At 42.7% G+C, this 21099-nt stretch overlaps 1 protein-coding gene across 1 annotated transcript in view; it reads left to right on the top strand.

Annotated features, from left to right (window-relative positions):
- DCN (decorin) overlaps window positions 1-21099 on the top strand; it is a 126210-nt gene that overhangs the window by 102120 nt on the left and 2991 nt on the right. The window lies entirely within an intron of this gene.

The raw sequence follows: 21099 nt of genomic DNA, 5'->3' as shown, positions 1-21099 counted from the left end.
TTTATTTTGCGATCCGATCAAAGATGGCTGCGAGCTGGCGGCCATTTTAGTTGTAAAAGACCCGATATTGAACAAGTCCTCAACCATTCCTCAGACATGCATTTACCGATTTTATTTAAACTTGGCACAAAGAGAAAACATGAGAGTATACATATGCAGAAGAGGTTTTTTGTAATCTGGCCAAAAATGGCCGACTAGCTGCCTTTAACTGGCCGACAAAAATGGCCGAATGGCTGAGCAAAATTACTAAAACTACGGGAGCTATGACATTTAATATCTTTTTCTCCTTGTTTTTTTTTTGGAGGCATGTACAGGTGTAACGACTTTACTAAGTTTGAGAAAAAAAATTAGGAAGATTTACTGCAAGAACAGAGGTTTTTGGGAAAAATACAGCCATATTCCTAAGTTTTATCTGCTTGGAGCATGGGGTAATATATTGCACAAATACATAGATTATGTGTAAATGTCATATTTATTGTAAAGATATAATTGAATGCATATGCAATCGTAATTCCCATATGGCAATGCGTGTTTCCATAATTTATTTTGAATAAGGTTTAAAACAACTGAAATGTTTTGCGAGGAAGATCAAGAGGGACGCGCATTGACCTATTACTAGGCACGATATTGCTTGAAGATTGCACAGTAAATCAAACAGAAATCTCATATTTTGTTTACAGTGATATCTCGAGATGGGATCTGAATGTAGCCAATGCCACCCTTATAAACTACAATTTTGCATTTATTGATAACCAGCAAAAGTCATTTCCTGACAAGAATATGATAAACGCAATCTGGGTCCATCATCAAGAGGGAATTTCAAAAACAGATTGCAGGTACAGCGGAGCAATGGCGTATCGAGGAACAATGACGCTCGGGGCGAGATGTCAAATTGCCGCCAATCGTAACTTCCCATAAATCTTTGAATGTTGTGTCGATTGTGTGTGTGTGTGTGTGTGTGTATGTGCGTCTGCGTGTCCCCCCGTGTGTGTGTGTCCCGGCCATGTGTGTGTCCCCCCCGTGTGTGTGTATCCCCGCCCCCCCCAACCCCGTGTGTATATCCCCCCATGTGAATGTGTCCCCAGGTGTGTATGTGTGTGGTACCGCGTGTGGGTGTGTCGCTGCGTGTGTGTGTGTGTGTCCCCACGTGTATGTGTGTGTCCCCAGTGTGTGTCCCCAGTGTGTGTCCCCCTGTGTGTGTGTGCGTGTCCCCTCCTCCCCCATGTGTGTGTGTGTCCCCCTCCTCCCCATGTGTGTGTGAGTATGTGTCCCCGTACGTGTGTCCCCCGTGTGTGTCCTCACACCTGGTGTGTGTGTGTCCCCGCATGTGTGTGTGTCCCCACGCATGTGTATGTCCCCGTGTGTGTGTGTGTGTGTGTGTCCCGTGTGTGTGTGTGTGTGTGTCCCCGTTGTTGTTGTGTGTGTGTGTGTGTGAGTGTGTATGTGTGTGTTTGTGTGTGTGTGTCCGTTGTTGTGTTTGTGTGTGTGTGTGTGTGTGTGTGTGTGTGTGTGTGCGTGTGTGTGTTACCATGTGTCCGTGTGGGTGTGCAGTGTCCATGTCAGGGCTCCAACCTTTTTACCATTTGAGTTTTGTCATCAAATTTTCACCAAAGCTTTATTATGAGAATATGGGGAATAGACGGGTCAATATACTGCCTGACCCCAAAAAAATTGCAAATTTTTGTTTTATGCTTATTTCTAGTAGTTTATGAAGTGGAAGACAACATATTAAAAGTTGGACAATTTTGACGCATGGGAAAGTCCCTCAGTGACGTCAGAAAACAAGATGGCTGCCGGCAGATAAAACGTAAAAAAATTGACTGATAAATCATCAGACCACTAACAATTTAAAGTTAATTTTGCACCAATATTTGTATTATGATCGTTGCTGGTAGTTTATGCAGTGCTAATCCTGAGACCATTCGCAATTTAAAGTAAATATTTGCACAAATATATGTTCTTTGATTGTTTCTGCCAGTCTATGACATGGAAAGCAACATATAAAAAATTGGACAATTTTGACACATGTGGAAGTACCATATGCCTTCTAGTCTTAGATTCCAGTTTCATCGTCCTCCTCATGAAAGGGTACCCTTTCCATCCAACGTTATGATGTTGTGGTCCACATTGTCTCCAGCAAATAACAAGGATGTATCAAGAATGTCGGTGTCACCTCCAAACACATCCGGAGCAAGAGAAGAGGCTGCATTTACTTCAAACCGTTGCACTTCGGAGTAAGATGAGGAAAAGCCAAAGGTTGATAGACTATCTATCAAGAAACGAGACCTATACAAGTGATGCATTTGCACTGCAAGACCAAGCTGCAATGGTGCAATTACAGCCCTTGGACGCACTGCTTGGATGACTGCTTGTCCAATACCAGCAACCTCCCTAGATGTATCTTTCCCGACCAAAAGATGCTGCAGCAAGAATCGCAGGCTAGTTGGGACATACCCCAATGCAGCAGTAAGGCTTAGGTCTGCAGTAGTTGGGTATGTATCCCCATGTGGTGCAACTGTTGTTTTTATGTCACTTTTTATTAGTTTTGCAGCAGTCTGAAGAATTGCACGTTTTTGTGCTTCTTCATCATCTTCTCGTGGTGCATTGTAGTGGTCACGGAGGATCTGGGACATTTTTTCTCTGAATGTCACAATGTCTTTTAAGCCTCTACCCTCTGCCATGAATATAGATTCACCATATCGTTTTTTAAGCTGTTCCTTCATGTATTGGTTCCCATATGCATTGGATTCACTATCGCCCAGGTATTGTTCCATTCTAGCCACGAGGTCTGTAATTGTTAACTGTTCCTCATCATTGTCTTCAAGAAAAGAGCACACCTTATCGAAAGCCTCATTCTGGTCACTGTCCTTAGGCCTTCCCATTTTTCGTCTCTTGTTTGACTCAGTCGGCTTGAACCGTTGTGGAATGTCTCGCATTGTGCGGAAATTAATGTTGCAGGACTTGTGGTACACACAGTCAGCTGCATGGAGATCACCCTCAAAATATTCAATGCGGCCTTGAACAGCAAGGGCCCATTCATCGCTCCTTGTTTTGCAATGAACTGATATAGTTTTAACAAATGCGTCAGTCTTCACGTAGCCAAAACTGGCTGTTTCTGCATGGCCTCGCTTTGGGCCCTCTTCCTTAACTTCAGTGCCGCAGAAAAGGCAATGTGTTTTACTGTCATATGGTCCCAGGGAAATGCGAGCACTCCTCTTGACTGATGGACCTGATTCCGCATGATCCTTCTTGGTTAAAGCAATGTCCTTTTTGTTTATGTGATTCACTCGGCATGATTTGTGAACACTGGTACCAGCTAGAATTCTGATGTCAACACCCCTTTCGGCACTTGCACGGTTGATGCCTTCTGCTCCTTTCTCACGAACTGATACTGTTTCCTCACAGTCCAATCCCCTTTGGCATAAAGGGCAGGTCTCTTTACCATATAAAGAGTTCATTTTCTATCTCTGAAAATACAAAAATGAGATCTTTTAGAAGCATGCAGTCAATTTACATTGGCCATATACATTGAATGCCATCAGAGCATTCTCCGCCCCTGAAACTGAGATATTTATGTAAGATATATATTAGGAGGAAACATACTATGGAATAATCTGCATAGTGGTCATCCCATTGCTTTCTGCATCTGAAATGAATTATATACAAGGGCTCTGTTGCTTAGTCACAAGGTGCACCAGGAAAAGATATGTATAGTCCAGAAGAAAAACATACTGATAGAACCCCCCCCCCCCCCTTCCCCCAATCAACTGGTCCCATTCCTATTAAATAAATATGCATCCCCACAACTCTAGAACCTGGAAAATAAATACCATCATACACTACAGTTGTAGGAGTACAAAATACATGTAGAATATATGGGGCAATTGTATGCATAGGCCTACCTGTCTTTTTGCTACTGCCTTGGCCTTGGTTGTATTGTACTGTATCTCCTTGGTTGTATTGTATTGTATCTCCAATGTTTACCATACAACGTTGTCCAATTGAGTCCTAATTAGGTGTAATTAACTCATTCATGTGGAGTTGTTACTCAGTCAAGCTGCACAACTACCAGTGAGGAATTAGGTCATTAGCCTACATGCTGGGAGGTCATATTGTTAAAGACATGTGTCAGGTAGCAGATGTAAACATTGTTAAAGACACGAAACAAGTGTTATAAAATGTTGCCTTTGCAGCTGGTCTCAGTGGAACAAATTAATTTATATAAACAAAAAGAAACAAAAATAAAAAACCAAAGACGTTTTCGACGTAGTGAATCGTGCATGGTTTTGTGACATTTTTATCATGTCAAAAATTTTTACTTTCCCATGGTCCATTTATGTCCAACTTTTGATATGTTCCTAAGTAAGTCTTACAATATAAGGAAATGCAATAAAACTAAAATTTGCAATTTTTTTGGGGTACGGCTGTTCTGGTTGTATATTGACCCGTCTAGAAGGCAAATTATTAACGGTCTAAAAAACGGCAACTACAAAGATTTACCTTTAAATAGTGTTCTATAAATGTGAAAATCAAGTAGCAATTCAGCGAAATGTGCAAAGCACTGAGAGCATACAGCAAAACAGCGAAATGTGCAAAGCACAGAGAGCATACAGCAAAACAGCGAAATGTGCAAAGCACTGAGAGCATACAGCAATTCAGCGAAATGTGCAAAGCACTGAGAGCATACAGCAAAACAGCGAAATGTGCAAAGCACAGAGAGCATACAGCAAAACAGCGAAATGAGCAAACCACTGAGAGCAGGCAGCAAAACAGCGAAATGAGCAAACCACTGAGGGCAGGCAGGAAAACAGCGAAATGTGCAAACCACTGAGAGCATACAGCAAAACAGCGAAATGAGCAAACCACTGAGAGCATACAGCAAAACAGCGAAATGTGCAAACCACTGAGAGCATACAGCAAAACAGCGAAATGAGCAAACCACTGAGAGCAGGCAGCAAAACAGCGAAATGAGCAAACCACTGAGGGCAGGCAGCAAAACAGCGAAATGAGCAAACCACTGAGAGCAGGCAGCAAAACAGCGAAATGTGCAAACCCGTGAGAGCATACAGCAAAACAGCGAAATTTGCAATCCACTGAGACAAGCAGGCAGCAAAACATCAAAATTTTCAAACCACTGAAAGCATACAGCAAAACAGCGAAATTTTCAAACCACTGAGAGCACACAGAAAAACAGCGAAATTTGCAAACCACTGAGAGCATACAGCAAAACAGCGAAATTTGCAAACCACTGAGAGCATACAGCAAAACAGTGAAATGTGCAAACCACTGAGAGCAGGCAGCAAAAGAGTGAAAAGTGCAAACCACTGAGGGCAGGCAGCAAAACAGCAAAATTTGCAAACCACTGAGTGCATACAGCAAAACAGCGAAATTTCCAAACCACTGAGAGCATACAGCAAAACAGCGAAATTTGCAAACCACTGAGAGCATACAGCAAAACAGCGAAATTTCCAAACCACTGAGAGCATACAGCAAAACAGCAAAATTTGCAAACCACTGAGAGCATACAGCAAAACATCGAAATTTTCAAACCACCGAGAGCATACAGCAAAACAGCAAAATTTGCAAACCACCGAGAGCATACAGCAAAACAGCAAAATTTGCAAACCACTGAGAGCATACAGCAAAACAGCGAAATTTTCAAACCACTGAGAGCATACAGCAAAACAGCGAAATTTGCAAACCACTGAGAGCATACAGCAAAACAGCGAAATTTCCAAACCACTGAGAGCATACAGCAAAACAGCGAATTGTGCAAACCACTGAGAGCATACAGCAAAACAGCGAAATTTTCAAACCACTGAGAGCATACAGCAAAACAGCGAAATTTTCAAACCACCGAGAGCATACAGCAAAACAGCGAAATTTGCAAACCACTGAGAGCATACAGCAAAACAGCGAAATTTTCAAACCACTGAGAACATACAGCAAAACAACGAAATTTGCAAACCACTGAGAGCATACAGCAAAACAGCGAAATTTTCAAACCACCGAGAGCATACAGCAAAACAGTGAAATGTGCAAACCACTGAAAGCATACAGCAAAACAGCGAAATGTGCAAACCACTGACAGCATATAGCAAAACAGCGAAATGTGCACACCACTGAAAGCATACAGCAAAACAGTGAAATGTGCAAACCACTGACAGCATACAGCAAATCAGCGAAATGTGCAAACCACTGAGAGCATGCAGCAAATCATCAAAATGTGCAAAACACTGAGAGCATACAGCAAAACAGCGAAATGTGCAAACCACTGAATGCATACAGCAAATCAGCGAAATGTGCAAAGCACTGAAAGCATGCAGCAAAACAGCGAAATTTGCAAACCACTGAAAGCATACAGCAAAACAGTGAAATGTGCAAACCACTGAGAGCATACAGCAAAACAGCGAAATGTGCAAACCACTGAGAGCATACAGCAAATCAGCAAAATGTGCAAACCACTGAAATCATACAGCAAATCAGCGAAATGTGCAAACCACTGAAAGCATGCAGCAAAACAGCGAAATGTGCAAACCACTGAGAGCATACAGCAAAACAGTGATATGTGCAAACCACTGAGAGCATACAGCAAAACAGCGGAATGTGCAAACCACTGAGAGCAGGCAGCAAATCAGCGAAATGTTGAAACCACTGAGAGCAGGCAGCAAATCAGCGAAAAGTGCAAACCACTGAGAGCATACAGCAAATCAGCAAAATGTGCAAACCACTGAGAGCAGGCAGAAAATCAGTGAAAAGTGCAAACCACTGAGAGAGCATACAGCAAATCAGCGTAGTGTTGAAACCACTGAGAGCAGGCAGCAAATCAGCGAAAAGTGCAAACCACTGAGAGCATGAAGCAAATCAGTGAAATGTTGAAACCACTGAGAGCAGGCAGCAAATCAGCGAAAAGTGCAAACCACTGGGAGCAGGCAGAAAATCAGTGAAAAGTGCAAACCACTGAGAGCAGGCAGCAAATTAGCAAAATGTGCAAACCACTGAGAGCATACAGCAAAACACTGAAATGTGCAAAGGACTGAGAGCATACAGCAAAACAGTGAAATGTGCAAACCACTGAGAGCATACAGCAAAACAGCGGAATGTGCAAACCACTGAGAGCATACAGGAAAACAGCGGAATGTGCAAAGCACTGAGAGCATACAGCAAAACAGCGAAATGTGCAAAGCACTGAGAGCATACAGCAAAACAGCAGAATGTGCAAAGCACTGAGAGCATACAGCAAAACAGCGTAGTGTTGAAACCACTGAGAGCAGGCAGCAAATCAGCGAAAAGTGCAAACCACTGAGAGCATGAAGCAAATCAGTGAAATGTTGAAACCACTGAGAGCATACAGCAAAACAGTGAAATGTGCAAACCACTGAGAGCATACAGCAAAACAGTGAAATGTGCAAACCACTGAGAGCAGGCAGCAAAACAGCGAAATGTGCATATCACTGAGAGCATACAGCAAAACAGTGAAATGTGCAAACCACTGAGAGCATACAGCAAAACAGTGAAATGTGCAAACCACTGAGAGCATACGGCAAAACAGTGAAATGTGCAAACCACTGAGAGCATACAGCAAAACAGCGAAATGTGCATATCACTGAGAGCATACAGCAAAACAGCAAAATGTGCAAACCACTGAGAGCATACAGCAAAACAGCAAAATGTGCAAACCACTGAGAGCATACAGCAAAACAGTGAAATGTGCAAACCACTGAGAGCATACAGCAAAACAGCAAAATGTGCAAACCACTGAGAGCATACGGCAAAACAGCAAAATGTGCAAACCACTGAGAGCATACAGCAAAACAGCGAAATGTGCATATCACTGAGAGCATACAGCAAAACAGTGAAATGTGCAAACCACTGAGAGCATACAGCAAAACAGTGAAATGTGCAAACCACTGAGAGCATACAGCAAAACAGTGAAATTTGCAAACCACTGAGAGCATACAGCAAAACAGTGAAATGTGCAAACCACTGAGAGCATACAGCAAAACAGCGAAATGTGCATATCACTGAGAGCATACAGCAAAACAGTGAAATGTGCAAACCACTGAGAGCATACAGCAAAACAGTGAAATGTGCAAACCACTGAGAGCATACAGCAAAACAGCGAAATGTGCATATCACTGAGAGCATACAGCAAAACAGTGAAATGTGCATATCACTGAGAGCATACAGCAAAACAGCGAAATGTGCATATCACTGAGAGCATACAGCAAAACAGCGAAATGTGCATATCACTGAGAGCATACAGCAAAACAGTGAAATGTGCAAACCACTGAGAGAATACAGCAAAACAGTGAAATTTGCAAACCACTGAGAGCACACAGCAAAACAGTGAAATGTGCAAACCACTGAGAGCACACAGCAAAACAGTGAAATGTGCAAACCACTGAGAGCATACAGCAAAACAGTGAAATGTGCAAACCACTGAGAGCACACAGCAAAACAGTGAAATGTGCAAAGCACTGAGAGCATACAGCAAAACAGTGAAATGTGCAAACCACTGAGAGCATACAGCAAAACAGTGAAATGTGCAAAGCACTGAGAGCATACAGCAAAACAGTGAAATGTGCAAACCACTGAGAGCATACAGCAAAACAGTGAAATTTGCAAACCACTGAGAGCATACAGCAAAACAGTGAAATGTGCAAACCACTGAGAGCACACAGCAAAACAGTGAAATGTGCAAAGCACTGAGAGCATACAGCAAAACAGCGAAATGTGCAAAGCACTGAGAGCACACAGCAAAACAGTGAAATGTGCAAACCACTGAGAGCATACAGCAAAACAGTGAAATGTGCAAACCACTGAGAGCATACAGCAAAACAGTGAAATGTGCAAACCACTGAGAGCACACAGCAAAACAGCGAAATGTGCAAAGCACTGAGAGCACACAGCAAAACAGTGAAATGTGCAAACCACTGAGAGCATACAGCAAAACAGTGAAATGTGCAAACCACTGAGAGCACACAGCAAAACAGTGAAATGTGCAAAGCACTGAGAGCATACAGCAAAACAGTGAAATGTGCAAAGCACTGAGAGCATACAGCAAAACAGCGAAATGTGCAAAGCACTGAGAGCACACAGCAAAACAGTGAAATGTGCATATCACTGAGAGCACACAGCAAAACAGTGAAATGTGCAAACCACTGAGAGCATACAGCAAAACAGTGAAATGTGCAAACCACTGAGAGCACACAGCAAAACAGTGAAATGTGCAAAGCACTGAGAGCAAGCATACAGCAAAACAGTGAAATGTGCAAACCACTGAGAGCATACAGCAAAACAGTGAAATGTGCAAACCACTGAGAGCACACAGCAAAACAGCGAAATGTGCAAAGCACTGAGAGCACACAGCAAAACAGTGAAATGTGCAAACCACTGAGAGCATACAGCAAAACAGTGAAATGTGCAAACCACTGAGAGCACACAGCAAAACAGCGAAATGTGCAAAGCACTGAGAGCACACAGCAAAACAGTGAAATGTGCAAAGCACTGAGAGCATACAGCAAAACAGTGAAATGTGCAAAGCACTGAGAGCATGCAGCAAAACAGCGAAATGTGCAAAGCACTGAGAGTATTCAGCAAAACAGCGAATTGTGCAAACCACTGAGAGCATACAGCAAAACAGCGAAATTTTCAAACCACCGAGAGCATACAGCAAAACAGCGAAATTTGCAAACCACTGAGAGCATACAGCAAAACAGCGAAATTTGCAAACCACTGAGAGCATACAGCAAAACAGTGAAATTTGCAAACCACTGAGAGCATACAGCAAAACAGCGAAATGTGCAAAGCACTGAGAGCATACAGCAAAACAGTGAAATTTGCAAACCACTGAGAGCATACAGCAAAACAGTGAAATGTGCAAAGCACTGAGAGCATGCAGCAAAACAGCGAAATGTGCAAAGCACTGAGAGTATTCAGCAAAACAGCGAATTGTGCAAACCACTGAGAGCATACAGCAAAACAGCGAAATTTTCAAACCACCGAGAGCATACAGCAAAACAGCGAAATTTGCAAACCACTGAGAGCATACAGCAAAACAGCGAAATTTGCAAACCACTGAGAGCATACAGCAAAACAGTGAAATTTGCAAACCACTGAGAGCATACAGCAAAACAGTGAAATTTGCAAACCACTGAGAGCATACAGCAAAACAGCGAAATGTGCAAAGCACTGAGAGCATACAGCAAAACAGTGAAATTTGCAAACCACTGAGAGCATACAGCAAAACAGCGAAATGTGCAAAGCACTGAGAGCATACAGCAAAACAGTGAAATGTGCAAAGCACTGAGAGTATTCAGCAAAACAGCGAATTGTGCAAACCACTGAGAGCATACAGCAAATCAGCGAAATGTTGAAACCACTGAGAGCAGGCAGCAAAACACTGAAATGTGCAAACCACTGAGAGCATACAGCAAAACAGCGAATTGTGCAAACCACTGAGAGCACACAGCAAAACAGTGAAATGTGCAAACCACTGAGAGCATACAGCAAAACAGTGAAATGTGCAAACCACTGAGAGCACACAGCAAAACAGTGAAATGTGCAAAGCACTGAGAGCATACAGCAAAACAGTGAAATGTGCAAACCACTGAGAGCACACAGCAAAACAGTGAAATGTGCAAACCACTGAGAGCATACAGCAAAACAGTGAAATGTGCAAACCACTGAGAGCACACAGCAAAACAGTGAAATGTGCAAACCACTGAGAGCATACAGCAAAACAGTGAAATGTGCAAACCACTGAGAGCATACAGCAAAACAGTGAAATGTGCAAACCACTGAGAGCACACAGCAAAACAGTGAAATGTGCAAAGCACTGAGAGCATACAGCAAAACAGTGAAATGTGCAAACCACTGAGAGCACACAGCAAAACAGTGAAATGTGCAAACACTGAGAGCATACAGCAAAACAGTGAAATGTGCAAACCACTGAGAGCACACAGCAAAACAGCGAAATGTGCAAAGCACTGAGAGCACACAGCAAAACAGTGAAATGTGCAAACCACTGAGAGCATACAGCAAAACAGTGAAATGTGCAAACCACTGAGAGCACACAGCAAAACAGCGAAATGTGCAAAGCAATGAGAGCACACAGCAAAACAGTGAAATGTGCAAAGCACTGAGAGCATACAGCAAAACAGTGAAATGTGCAAACCACTGAGAGCACACAGCAAAACAGCGAAATGTGCAAAGCAATGAGAGCACACAGCAAAACAGCGAAATGTGCAAAGCAATGAGAGCACACAGCAAAACAGTGAAATGTGCAAAGCACTGAGAGCATACAGCAAAACAGTGAAATTTGCAAACCACTGAGAGCATACAGCAAAACAGTGAAATGTGCAAAGCACTGAGAGCATGCAGCAAAACAGCGAAATGTGCAAAGCACTGAGAGTATTCAGCAAAACAGCGAATTGTGCAAACCACTGAGAGCATACAGCAAAACAGCGAAATTTTCAAACCACCGAGAGCATACAGCAAAACAGCGAAATTTGCAAACCACTGAGAGCATACAGCAAAACAGCGAAATTTGCAAACCATTGAGAGCATACAGCAAAACAGCGAAATTTTCAAACCACTGAGAACATACAGCAAAACAACGAAATTTTCAAACCACTGAGAACATACAGCAAAACAACGAAATGTGCAAAGCACTGAGAGCATACAGCAAAACAGTGAAATGTGCAAAGCACTGAGAGTATTCAGCAAAACAGCGAATTGTGCAAACCACTGAGAGCATACAGCAAATCAGCGAAATGTTGAAACCACTGAGAGCAGGCAGCAAAACACTGAAATGTGCAAACCACTGAGAGCATACAGCAAAACAGCGAATTGTGCAAACCACTGAGAGCACACAGCAAAACAGTGAAATGTGCAAACCACTGAGAGCATACAGCAAAACAGTGAAATGTGCAAACCACTGAGAGCATACAGCAAAACAGCGAAATTTGCAAACCACTGAGAGCATACAGCAAAACAGCGAAATTTTCAAACCACTGAGAACATACAGCAAAACAACGAAATTTGCAAACCACTGAGAGCAGCATACAGCAAAACAGCGAAATTTGCAAACCACAGAGCATACAGCAAAACAGCGAAATTTGCAAACCACTGAGAGCACACAGAAAAACAGCGAAATTTTCAAACCACTGAGAACACACAGAAAAACAGCGAAATTTGCAAACCACTGAGAGCAGGCAGCAAAACAGCAAAATGTGCAAACCACTGAGAGCATATAGCAAAACAGCGAATTGTGCAAACCACTGAGAGCAGGCAGCAAAACAGCGAAATGTGCAAACCACTGAGAGCATACAGCAAAACAGCGAAATGTGCAAACCACTGAAAGCATACAGCAAATCAGCAAAATGTGCAAAACACTGAGAGCATACAGGAAATCAGCATAATGTGCAAAACACTGAGAGCATACAGCAAATCATCAAACTGTGCAAAACACTGAGAGCATACAGCAAAACAGCGAAATGTGCAAACCACTGAGAGCATACAGCAAAACAGCGAAATGTGCAAACCACTGAGAGCAGGCAGCAAAACGGCGAAATGTGCAAACCACTGAGAGCATACAGCAAAACAGCGAAATGTGCAAACCACTGAGAGCAGGCAGCAAAACAGCGAAATTTCCAAACCACTGAGAGCATACAGCAAAACAGCGAAATTTGCAAACCACTGAGAGCATACAGCAAAACAGCGAAATTTGGAAACCACTGAGAGCATACAGCAAATCAGCAAAATGTGCAAACCCCTGAGAGCAGGCAGCAAAACAGCAAAATTTGCAAACCACTGAGAGCATACAGCAAAACAGCGAAATTTGCAAACCACTGAGAGCATACAGCAAAACAGCGAAATTTGCAAACCACTGAGAGCATACAGCAAAACAGCGAAATTTTCAAACCACTGAGAGCATACAGCAAAACAGCGAAATTTGCAAACCACTGAGAGCATACAGCAAAACAGCGAAATTTGCAAACCACTGAGAGCATACAGCAAAACAGCGAAATTTGCAAACCACTGAGAGCATACAGCAAAACAGCGAAATTTGCAAACCCCTGAGAGCATACAGCAAAACAGCAAAATTTGCAAACCACTGAGAGCATACAGCAAAACAGCGAAATTTGCAAACCACTGAGAGCAGGCAGCAAAACAGCGAAATTTGCAAACCACTGAGAGCATACAGCAAAACAGTGAAATGTGCAAACCACTGAGAGCAGGCAGCAAAACAGCGAAATTTCCAAACCACTGAGAGCAGGCAGCAAAACAGCGAAATGTGCAAACCACTGAGAGCATACAGCAAAACAGCGAAATTTTCAAACCACTGAGAGCAGGCAGCAAAACAGCGAAATGTGCAAACCACTGAGAGCAGGCAGCAAAACAGCGAAATTTCCAAACCACTGAGAGCAGGCAGCAAAACAGCGAAATGTGCAAACCACTGAGAGCATACAGCAAAACAGCGAAATTTTCAAACCACTGAGAGCAGGCAGCAAAACAGCGAATTGTGCAAACCACTGAGAGCATACAGAAAAACAGCGAATTGTGCAAACCACTGAGAGCATACAGCAAAACAGCGAATTGTGCAAACCACTGAGAGCATACAGCAAAACAGCGAAATTTTCAAACCACTGAGAGCAGGCAGCAAAACAGCGAAATGTGCAAACCACTGAGAGCATACAGCAAAACAGCGAATTATGCAAACCACTGAGAGCATACAGAAAAACAGCGAATTGTGCAAACCACTGAGAGCATACAGCAAAACAGCGAATTGTGCAAACCACTGAGAGCATGCAGAAAAACAGCGAAATTTGCAAACCACTGAGAGCAGGCAGCAAAACAGCGAATTGTGCAAACCACTGAGAGCAGGCAGCAAACAGCGAAATTTGCAAACCACTGAGAGCATACAGAAAAACAGCGAAATTTGCAAACCACTGAGAGCATTCAGCAAAACAGCGAATTGTGCAAACCACTGAGAGCATACAGCAAAACAGCGAAATGTGCAAACCACTGAGAGCATACAGCAAAACAGCGAATTGTGCAAACCACTGAGAGCAGGCAGCAAAACAGCGAAATGTGCAAACCACTGAGAGCATACAGCAAAACAGCGAAATGTGCAAACCACTGAAAGCAGGCAGCAAATCAGCAAAATGTGCAAAACACTGAGAGCATACAGCAAATCAGCATAATGTGCAAAACACTGAGAGCATACAGCAAAACAGCGAAATGTGCAAACCACTGAGAGCATACAGCAAAACAGCGAAATCTGCAAACCACTGAGAGCAGGCAGCAAAACAGCGAAATGTGCAAACCACTGAGAGCATACAGCAAAACAGCGAATTGTGCAAACCACTGAGAGCAGGCAGCAAAACAGCGAAATTTGCAAACCACTGAGAGCATACAGCAAAACAGCGAAATGAGCAAACCACTGAGAGCAGGCAGCAAAACAGCGAAATGTGCAAACCACTGAGAGCATACAGCAAAACAGCGAAATGTGCAAACCACTGAAAGCATACAGCAAATCAGCAAAATATGCAAAACACTGAGAGCATACAGGAAATCAGCATAATGTGCAAAACACTGAGAGCATACAGCAAATCATCAAACTGTGCAAAACACTGAGAGCATACAGCAAAACAGCGAAATGTGCAAACCACTGAGAGCATACAGCAAAACAGCGAAATGTGCAAACCACTGAGAGCAGGCAGCAAAACAGCGAAATTTGCAAACCACTGAGAGCATACAGCAAAACAGTGAAATGTGCAAACCACTGAGAGCAGGCAGCAAAACAGCAAAATTTGCAAACCACTGAGAGCATACAGCAAAACAGCGAAATTTCCAAACCACTGAGAGCATACAGCAAAACAGCGAAATTTGCAAACCACTGAGAGCATACAGCAAAACAGCGAAATTTGCAAACCATTGAGAGCATACAGCAAAACAGCGAAATTTGGAAACCACTGAGAGCATACAGCAAAACAGCGAAATTTGCAAACCACTGAGAGCATACAGCAAAACAGCGAAATTTGCAAACCACTGAGAGCATACAGCAAAACAGCGAAATTTGCAAACCACTGAGAGTATACAGCAAAACAGCGAAATTTGCAAACCACTGAGAGCATACAGCAAAACAGCAAAATTTTCAAACCACTCAGAGCAGGCAGCAAAACAGCGAAATGTGCAAACCACTGAGAGCATACAGCAAAACAGCGAATTGTGCAAACCACTGAGAGCATACAGAAAAACAGCGAATTGTGCAAACCACTGAGAGCATACAGCAAAACAGCGAAATGTGCAAACCACTGAGAGCATACAGCAAAACAGCGAATTGTGCAAACCACTGAGAGCAGGCAGCAAAACAGCGAAATGTGCAAACCACTGAGAGCATACAGCAAAACAGCGAAATGTGCAAACCACTGAAAGCAGGCAGCAAATCAGCAAAATGTGCAAAACACTGAGAGCATACAGCAAATCAGCATAATGTGCAAAACACTGAGAGCATACAGCAAAACAGCGAAATGTGCAAACCACTGAGAGCATACAGCAAAACAGCGAAATCTGCAAACCACTGAGAGCAGGCAGCAAAACAGCGAAATGTGCAAACCACTGAGAGCATACAGCAAAACAGCGAATTGTGCAAACCACTGAGAGCAGGCAGCAAAACAGCGAAATTTGCAAACCACTGAGAGCATACAGCAAAACAGCGAAATGAGCAAACCACTGAGAGCAGGCAGCAAAACAGCGAAATGTGCAAACCACTGAGAGCATACAGCAAAACAGCGAAATGTGCAAACCACTGAAAGCATACAGCAAATCAGCAAAATGTGCAAAACACTGAGAGCATACAGGAAATCAGCATAATGTGCAAAACACTGAGAGCATACAGCAAATCATCAAACTGTGCAAAACACTGAGAGCATACAGCAAAACAGCGAAATGTGCAAACCACTGAGAGCATACAGCAAAACAGCGAAATGTGCAAACCACTGAGAGCAGGCAGCAAAACAGCGAAATTTGCAAACCACTGAGAGCATACAGCAAAACAGTGAAATGTGCAAACCACTGAGAGCAGGCAGCAAAACAGCAAAATTTGCAAACCACTGAGAGCATACAGCAAAACAGCGAAATTTCCAAACCACTGAGAGCATACAGCAAAACAGCGAAATTTGCAAACCACTGAGAGCATACAGCAAAACAGCGAAATTTGCAAACCACTGAGAGCATACAGCAAAACAGCGAAATTTGGAAACCACTGAGAGCATACAGCAAAACAGCGAAATTTGCAAACCACTGAGAGCATACAGCAAAACAGCGAAATTTGCAAACCACTGAGAGCATACAGCAAAACAGCGAAATTTGCAAACCACTGAGAGTATACAGCAAAACAGCGAAATTTGCAAACCACTGAGAGCATACAGCAAAACAGCAAAATTTTCAAACCACTCAGAGCAGGCAGCAAAACAGCGAAATGTGCAAACCACTGAGAGCATACAGCAAAACAGCGAATTGTGCAAACCACTGAGAGCATACAGAAAAACAGCGAATTGTGCAAACCACTGAGAGCATACAGCAAAACAGCGAATTGTGCAAACCACTGAGAGCATGCAGAAAAACAGCGAAATTTGCAATCCACTGAGAGCATACAGCAAAACAGCGAATTGTGCAAACCACTGAGAGCAGGCAGCAAACAGCGAAATTTGCAAACCACTGAGAGCATACAGAAAAACAGCGAAATTTGCAAACCACTGAGAGCATTCAGCAAAACAGCGAATTGTGCAAACCACTGAGAGCATACAGCAAAACAGCGAAATGTGCAAACCACTGAGAGCATACAGCAAAACAGCGAATTGTGCAAACCACTGAGAGCAGGCAGCAAAACAGCGAAATGTGCAAACCACTGAGAGCATACAGCAAAACAGCGAAATGTGCAAACCACTGAAAGCAGGCAGCAAATCAGCAAAATGTGCAAAACACTGAGAGCATACAGCAAACAGCATAATGTGCAAAACACTGAGAGCATACAGGAAATCAGCATAATGTGCAAAACACTGAGAGCATACAGCAAATCATGAAAATGTGCAAAACACTGAGAGCATACAGGAAATCAGCATAATGTGCACACCACTGAGAGCATACAGCAAAACAGCAAAATGTGCAAAACACTGAGAGCATACAGCAAATCATCAAAATGTGCAAAACACTGAGAGCATACAGCAAAACAGCAAAATGTGCAAACCACTGAAAGCATACAGCAAATCAGCGAAATGTGCACACCACTGAAAGCATACAGCAAATCAGCAAAATGCACAAACCACTGAAAGCATACAGCAAAACAGCGAAATGTGCAAACCACTGACAGCATATAGCAAAACAGCGAAATGTGCACACCACTGAAAGCATACAGCAAAACAGTGAAATGTGCAAACCACTGACAGCATACAGCAAAACAGTGAAATGTGCAAACCACTGAGAGCATACAGCAAAACAGTGAAATGTGCAAACCACTGAGAGCACACAGCAAAACAGTGAAATGTGCAAAGCACTGAGAGCATACAGCAAAACAGTGAAATGTGCAAACCACTGAAAGCATACAGCAAAACAGTGAAATTTGCAAACCACTGAAAGCATACAGCAAAACAGTGAAATGTGCAAACCACTGAGAGCATACAGCAAAACAGCGAAATGTGCAAACCACTGAGAGCATACAGCAAATCAGCAAAATGTGCAAACCACTGAAATCATACAGCAAATCAGCGAAATGTGCAAACCACTGAAAGCATGCAGCAAAACAGCGAAATGTGCAAACCACTGAGAGCATACAGCAAAACAGTGATATGTGCAAACCACTGAGAGCATACAGCAAAACAGCGGAATGTGCAAACCACTGAGAGCAGGCAGCAAATCAGCGAAATGTTGAAACCACTGAGAGCAGGCAGCAAATCAGCGAAAAGTGCAAACCACTGAGAGCATACAGCAAATCAGCAAAATGTGCAAACCACTGAGAGCAGGCAGAAAATCAGTGAAAAGTGCAAACCACTGAGAGAGCATACAGCAAATCAGCGTAGTGTTGAAACCACTGAGAGCAGGCAGCAAATCAGCGAAAAGTGCAAACCACTGAGAGCATGAAGCAAATCAGTGAAATGTTGAAACCACTGAGAGCAGGCAGCAAATCAGCGAAAAGTGCAAACCACTGGGAGCAGGCAGAAAATCAGTGAAAAGTGCAAACCACTGAGAGCAGGCAGCAAATTAGCAAAATGTGCAAACCACTGAGAGCATACAGCAAAACACTGAAATGTGCAAAGGACTGAGAGCATACAGCAAAACAGTGAAATGTGCAAACCACTGAGAGCATACAGCAAAACAGTGAAATGTGCAAAGCACTGAGAGCACACAGCAAAACAGTGAAATGTGCAAACCACTGAGAGCATACAGCAAAACAGTGAAATGTGCAAACCACTGAGAGCATACAGCAAAACAGTGAAATGTGCAAACCACTGAGAGCACACAGCAAAACAGTGAAATGTGCATATCACTGAGAGCATACAGCAAAACAGTGGAATGTGCAAACCACTGAGAGCATACAGCAAAACAGCGAAATGTGCATATCACTGAGAGCATACAGCAAAACAGTGAAATGTGCAAACCACTGAGAGCATACAGCAAAACAGTGAAATGTGCAAACCACTGAGAGCATACAGCAAAACAGTGAAATGTGCAAACCACTGAGAGCATACAGCAAAACAGCGAAATGTGCATATCACTGAGAGCATACAGCAAAACAGTGAAATGTGCAAACCACTGAGAGCATACAGCAAAACAGTGAAATGTGCAAACCACTGAGAGCATACAGCAAAACAGTGAAATTTGCAAACCACTGAGAGCATACAGCAAAACAGTGAAATGTGCAAAGCACTGAGAGCATACAGCAAAACAGTGAAATGTGCAAAGCACTGAGAGCATACAGCAAAACAGTGAAATGTGCAAAGCACTGAGAGCATACAGCAAAACAGTGAAATGTGCAAACCACTGAGAGCATACAGCAAAACAGTGAAATGTGCAAACCACTGAGAGCATACAGCAAAACAGTGAAATGTGCAAACCACTGAGAGCATACAGCAAAACAGTGAAATGTGCAAACCACTGAGAGCATGCAGCAAAACAGTGAAATGTGCAAACCACTGAGAGCATACAGCAAAACAGTGAAATTTGCAAACCACTGAGAGCATACAGCAAAACAGTGAAATGTGCAAACCACTGAGAGCATACAGCAAAACAGTGAAATGTGCAAACCACTGAGAGCACACAGCAAAACAGTGAAATGTGCAAACCACTGAGAGCACACAGCAAAACAGTGAAATGTGCAAACCACTGAGAGCATACAGCAAAACAGTGAAATGTGCAAACCACTGAGAGCATACAGCAAAACAGCGAAATGTGCAAAGCACTGAGAGCATACAGCAAAACAGTGAAATGTGCAAACCACTGAGAGCATACAGCAAAACAGCGAAATGTGCAAAGCACTGAGAGCACACAGCAAAACAGTGAAATGTGCAAAGCACTGAGAGCATACAGCAAAACAGTGAAATTTGCAAACCACTGAGAGCATACAGCAAAACAGCGAAATGTGCAAAGCACTGAGAGCATACAGCAAAACAGTGAAATTTGCAAACCACTGAGAGCATACAGCAAAACAGCGAAATGTGCAAAGCACTGAGAGCATACAGCAAAACAGTGAAATGTGCAAACCACTGAGAGCACACAGCAAAACAGTGAAATGTGCAAACCACTGAGAGCACACAGCAAAACAGTGAAATGTGCAAACCACTGAGAGCATACAGCAAAACAGTGAAATGTGCAAACCACTGAGAGCATACAGCAAAACAGCGAAATGTGCAAAGCACTGAGAGCATACAGCAAAACAGTGAAATGTGCAAACCACTGAGAGCATACAGCAAAACAGCGAAATGTGCAAAGCACTGAGAGCACACAGCAAAACAGTGAAATGTGCAAAGCACTGAGAGCACACAGCAAAACAGTGAAATGTGCAAAGCACTGAGAGCATACAGCAAAACAGTGAAATTTGCAAACCACTGAGAGCATACAGCAAAACAGCGAAATGTGCAAAGCACTGAGAGCATACAGCAAAACAGTGAAATTTGCAAACCACTGAGAGCATGCAGCAAAACAGTGAAATGTGCAAAGCACTGAGAGTATTCAGCAAAACAGCGAATTGTGCAAAGCACTGAGAGTAGACAAAAGTCGACTTCACATTTGCAATGAAATTTAGTTTGACATGGCGGACGTTTGATTTACGTTCCAAACACGACGTTTAATTTGTTGTTTGATTAATTTTTTTTTGAGTATATTTTTGTCGGTGCATGAACATAACTATCTATTAATACAATGAAAGAATATCGCACCAAAATATGAGCTCTCTGTACTGTAACACCATGGCTTGCAAAAGAAGCCTGAATAGCGTTCACCAATCGCTAGATATGGTAAATTTTGTCAGACTTCACTCCAGATTTGGAGATTTATTTAGCCTACAGCATCCAATCCTCATATCCGAATCAAGATTTTGATTATATCCTTCAATTATGTAATGATAAATCAATCGTGTTTCCAAGGCAAGGCACGTTTGAGTAGGCCGAAACAAAATTGCAGCTCAAGAACCCAGCGAGGTGCAGTGGGCTGACCAAGATGGCGACCAGCCATATTGGATGCCTTTTCGGGTTTTTTTTTTTTTAAATTATGAGCACCTTGTTAATCATCTTCAAAAAGGGTGATATAACACACCCAAACTCCCAGTTTTCATCATTTAAATCTGTTGGAGGTCCGGGTGTACTGTACGCATGCAAACTTTTGGGGCGGCTAGGTTTCATGGTTTTGGAGTTATGGAGGAGACAGGCAGATGGAAGGACACTGCCTTTTATTATTATGGAAGCAATTAATTTTCTCATTCATATTTGCCATTGGATATGCATTTCCAGATTTTTATTTTCATCCGATCCTTGACATTCAATCTTGTGGATAATAATCTTTGAGAAATGCTAATAAGAACACCAGCTCTAGCTTATT

This window comes from Myxine glutinosa, chromosome 1, assembly GCF_964187855.1.
Source record: "Myxine glutinosa chromosome 1, kmMyxGlut1.1, whole genome shotgun sequence".
NCBI classification, from domain to species: Eukaryota; Metazoa; Chordata; class Myxini; order Myxiniformes; family Myxinidae; genus Myxine; species Myxine glutinosa.
The sequence above is the reverse complement of the archived record's forward strand: the minus strand, read 5'-3'. Positions and strand labels throughout refer to the sequence as shown.